At 40.6% G+C, this 5154-nt stretch overlaps 1 long non-coding RNA gene across 1 annotated transcript; it reads left to right on the top strand.

The window, feature by feature from the left end:
- The first annotated feature begins 974 nt into the window (after window positions 1-974).
- LOC139040244 (uncharacterized) lies at window positions 975-4140 on the top strand. The gene is made up of 3 exons (XR_011494546.1): window positions 975-1125; window positions 2675-2764; window positions 3855-4140. It is a non-coding gene; the product is annotated as an uncharacterized lncRNA (long non-coding RNA).
- The last annotated feature ends 1014 nt before the right edge of the window (window positions 4141-5154 follow it).

The following is a 5154-nucleotide window of genomic DNA, read 5'->3' as shown; positions in this document are numbered from 1 at the left end:
CCTCAGCTCTCGGTGTTGGAGAAGACCCCGCTGACTGGGCTCTTCCATGGGGGGTGGGGCACAGTGCCCTTGGAGGGTGGGAGGAACTCAGCAGAGGAGATCTTCGAGAAAAGACGAATCAATCACCTGGCAGATCTAGACCCACCGTGTGACTTGAGTGTCGACTACAAAGTAAAGATAAAATTCTAGATGATATTGTTCAGGCCATGCTCATTCTTAGGACCTAAGGCTCTTCAACTTAACCTTGTGTTCCCTTTGCATCTTGTTTTATTTTAAGGTAGGAGTTATAAACTAGAAAGATGTCACTGAGGCAGAAATTTTTGAATTATGAGCAGCTAGATGGGGAGCAACATCAAATAAGAAAAACTGACTTAGAGAAAAATGAAGAGTCTGTTAGTGAATGCTATCGATTCTGTACTGTCCTTGAAAATGAATCATAACATGCATGTTACAAATAACCTGTTAATAAGTCTTGGGGCTTGTTGATAAATGGAGAGTAAAGATTGAGCTGTGCACCACTACTCCCTTACACAACAATTAATTGCCTTATATTCTCTTACATGCAAAACACATTAATGAATCCTCATAGTTCTTTTGTTTCATATAGCAAATGATTTAACATTCCATTAAATATTGACCTATGTCACATTTGTGCTTGTATCTCACTTATGAAACACTTTGAATGAGCAACTATTTCCAGATAGAAACATTAGGTTGTAGGGGAGAAAACATATCACAAACATTACAGTGCAACTAGCCGGAGGTGTGTACCCAGAGGGTGCTTATCACTGCATCAGTGATACCTGGGGTAACAGAACAGGTGTTCTTCAGTGGTTGGGCCTCGGCTCAGTATTGTTTAACATCTTTATCAATGACCTGGGTGAGATGGAATGGAAAGCATGCTTCGTACTCATGCAGCTGATACAGAGTGCGGGGACAAATAGGGCCCCGGAACAGAGAGTTATAATTCAAATTGACCTTGGCAAACTGGATCCCACAATTCAGCAACATGCATCGACCGGATTCCATGGATAGAGAAGAATCTTGGGAGAAAGAGAGAACTGTAAAGAAAGCAGAAAATATTTTCAGTTCTTCAAGCAGTTTGCCAACTGTCTGGGGACAAAGGTGAGAGAACACAACAAAGATGGTGGCTCAAGAGAGGAGGTGATGCCTATTGTCACAGCCAACACAGTGGTTCTGTGTAGTGGTACCGTGCTCAGAGATTGGGGAAGCGGTCGGGTGGAAGAGAGGGAGGTGGGGCACACCTTAGGTGATCTGACAGAAGAAATGATGCCTCCTGAGGTTAGTAGGGGAGGAGCAAAGCCTGGGCTTTCCCTCTTGTGGATGGCTATAAAACAGAGTGGTAGGGGACAAGATGGCATGTTTTTGTAATACCGAGAAAAATAAATAACAAAAACAAGCAAAAAGAAATGAATGAATTATTTAAGGTCATGTAAAATAAATCGCAATATAGGTAAAAAGTAAATGTAAGTAAAGTCAAAAAAGCTATAGATAGGAGTTAGGACAAGTAAGAGAACCAAAGTCTTGCATATAGAGATGGACGAGAGGCAAATGTCTTGTGATTGGTGTGAGACAATCTTTATATCATATTAGTCATATTTCCTTTGAAAGCTAAACAACAGGAAAACAGAGAAGTAAATAAATACATACATATTTACATAAATAAGATGTGTGTATAAGGTGGGATCTCCTTCTGTACTTTTTTTATTGAGCTATAATTTGCATATCATAAAATTCACCCTTTTAAAGTCCTTCTTAGCCGATGGTTAGACTAAAGCACTTCTTAGCCTATGAATGAAGTTGCAGAAAACCACGAAAAATAATTAACAAACTGGATTTGGTTGGCTTAACGAACAGAAAAGCTTTGCCCCAGAACATGGTGGAGAATTTCCAGAGTGGAACAACTGATTTGCTAACCATAAAGGTTGCTAAAGTATATAATGAAATTTCTCCCATAAAGACTTCCGAAATTAAGATGAATCTGGTCTTTCTGGCAAGGCGTAAATGTAGTCTTACATGACAATAAGATTAAACTCTAAGACCTTAGGCTTTTGTGTGTGTTATTTGGTTCTGGTGCTTGTCAGTTCTGCATTGTGTTATGTTGAAACGTGTAAACTCATAGAAAGGAACAATCCAGAAGTAGGAAAACAAATAGTCATTAGCCATCTGGGCCAGTGTAAAATGTAAATATTTTCTCAGACTCCGACAAAATAGCAAAATCAGCAGCTGAGTGTCTCTTCTGTCCTTCACTGAACAGCAACATTCAGTATTGGAGTTTTTAATCAGCTGTCACCATGAAACCAGATGGCGTAAAATGGTACAATGCTAAACATCAGTTCTCCTGCCAACAGGGTGAGAAGTGAGCTGTTGTCAATCTCAAGTAAACTAGATGGATAAAAGAAACATTCTGATGATCTCCCATAGCCTCTGTGATGGGCTTGCCATTCTGGTGATGTGTCCTGCCATTGCTGACTATGCAGACGCTGCCCTCCGCCTTTAAAAGAGAGGCCTTTTGCTTTGTTGTGTGATACCCATCTAAGTGTCCCCTCTTCTCCTATTTTCTATGGAGAAGGGAGAAATAGAATGTGGACAGCAGCTGTGGGAGCATTTCACAGATGGTGCCAACTGATCTACAAACGCTTTTTGTTTTCAGGTATCCTGCCATCTGACAGGTGTTGATGGTCCAGTGGACTCGACAGTCTGCAAGCTGGTTCCCGTCCTTTATGGAGTTCACAGGGATCAGGTTGGGTGCTCTCCGAAGAGAGAAGAGTGCTCAATTGAGTGGGCAAGGCTCCAAGCAGGGGGGTCAAACAGTGCTGTCCACCTGAGATGATCAGAAGCCACAGTTCTCTTTTATCTGTTTCAATGTAAAGGCCATTCTCCAAGTTGCTACCCATTTAGATGAAAATACAAAAAGCTTTCAATTTTCATTGGGTTGACAAATGAGCCTTCCATAATTTGCATTTCCCTCACTGTGTTTGCAATCACCCCTTTCTTTCCTCTCCCCTTATTGCTCCCTGAGCCTCCTGAGTGGAAAGAATGCAAGCATCCACCTAACAAAAAATGTGCTAAGTTCCTCTCCAGTACCAATTCCACTGAAAGCAGCAAAAATTAATAAAAGCAAAGAAATGTTTTCCTATTCCCAATAGAAGGAGATAAAAACTAGAAAAAGGAGTCAGGAGGTATAAGATTGGTACTGCTCCCACTTCTAAAAGAAGCCTTTCCAGCTACAAAATATCAGTACTGATGAAATAAGGCGTCTTTGGAGCCTGATGTAGACCTTTCATCCACAGTAAAGGGCTGGTATTTTAAACTCAGTAATACTAGTCGATTATGCTAGTTGGAAATTTGTAAAGGATATGAGGTTATTCTTTTTCAGTTTAACATCTGCACTTTGATACATCTTTAATTTCTAATATAATTTCCAACCAACTTTGAACAAGCGGCTGCAGGTTAGAATGGTTGTAGATGTGGGGGCCTGAAATTGGCCACCCCAAGATATGTCTCCTTGGCATTTGATTATTTCATTTGGATTATTTGAGGCTGATTGCTTTTGATAAACTGGGACAGGGAAGGAGGCTCCGAGGAATGGAACTTGCCCTTTGTTAGGACACGTTTACATTTGTAAGGTAAATCTCTATCTGTAAAGGTGCCTCCCTCTCTGTACCAGGAAGAAGAAAGGAGATGACCTTCTCTCTAGAAACTCTTAGTCAATGCCAAAGGCAAGGACTTAAATCTGCATTTTACTGTGCTTGTCTGGTAACCTCCTGTAACTGACTTCCCTCCCCCTCCCAACGTTGGCATTTCTTTAAGGATTAAGCATCTTTCCTTAGGGAAGGAACTGATTGCTGCGCTCACCTGTGACCGCCCAGCTCCAGACAATCGACTAGCCTCCTGCTACGCCCTCTGAGATAGCAGACCACTACCTGCTGTGTCCATCAAGCGCTGTGCGACAGGGCAATCTTCTGACTATTGTGGGAGGGACATTTCAATCACATGTGAAACACCCTGTTTGGGGGTATATAACCACTCTGTACACCCCACTTCTTCGGTGCCCTTTCTTCCTTCGGGAAGAAAGTCCCCAGGCCATGGTTCCTCATAAAGCTTTGTTTAATTTTCTCTTGCTATTCTGTCTCATGTGAATTTAATTCGTTCTCTGGCCAGATGAACCCACATTTGGGAAGAGGAAATGTCTTCCTCCCCTACATAGTATGTTATTATGGCCTTAGCAACACCGTTCCATGAGAAGATTTGCACATGTTATTAGAATCTAAGCTGAAATAATATGCTAGCGCTGAAATATGGTCACTGTCTAGGTGTCTTGGCCATTTAATGAGGCTTTTTGCAGACAGCATTCTTTCATTGAAGTATTTTAGTGTATTATATCCATTATGTCTCTCTCATGACTTGGAAGGGCAAGGTCTTATTTGTATGATTTCATATATACCTACCTACACACAGACAAATGTATATACATGTATAAACACACACACACACACACATACATGGAGAGATCTAAAACAGTTCAACACAATGTTGAGAGGCTTACTTCTGATGGCAGGATTTGTGGTGATTTTAAACATTTAAAAATTATTGTATTGTTTGATATATGTATCATCTATATGTATTTTTTTTACAAAATTAAAAGTTATTTAAAAAAATTATTCGAAAATAGCAACCTGAGATTCACCCTTCTTCATTTCTCAGTGAGGAAACTAAGGTAATGACTATATTATAGAGGCATTTTCAAGAGATCAAATTGAAGAAACAAGTATGATTAATTCATGCATCTATCCTTCAATTATTTGGAAGTTCACTCATTAGATCATTCACACAGTGTGCCTACTGCATGTCAGAAAGTGTGGCTGTAGTTGGAGATACTCAGTCAATAATGCAGAATCCTGAAATGAATGATTTTCTTTTAAAATATTAATTTTAAAATGATCACACAGGTGAGTGTAACTTCCAGGGTGAGGCTATACCCAGTGGGCAGGCACCACAGTGTGGGTGGTAGGCCTGAATCACAGGCTCCCATCGACTGGACACCAGAGCAAGGCATTCACGTGAATGCATATCCATCTATAAAATGGGCTAACAAAAACGTCAGACTCACAGACCCACCCTAGGAATTAC

This window comes from Equus asinus, chromosome 1, assembly GCF_041296235.1.
Source record: "Equus asinus isolate D_3611 breed Donkey chromosome 1, EquAss-T2T_v2, whole genome shotgun sequence".
Lineage (NCBI taxonomy): Eukaryota > Metazoa > Chordata > Mammalia > Perissodactyla > Equidae > Equus > Equus asinus.
Note: the sequence above shows the minus strand (reverse complement) of the source record. Positions and strands in the feature narration are given on the sequence as shown.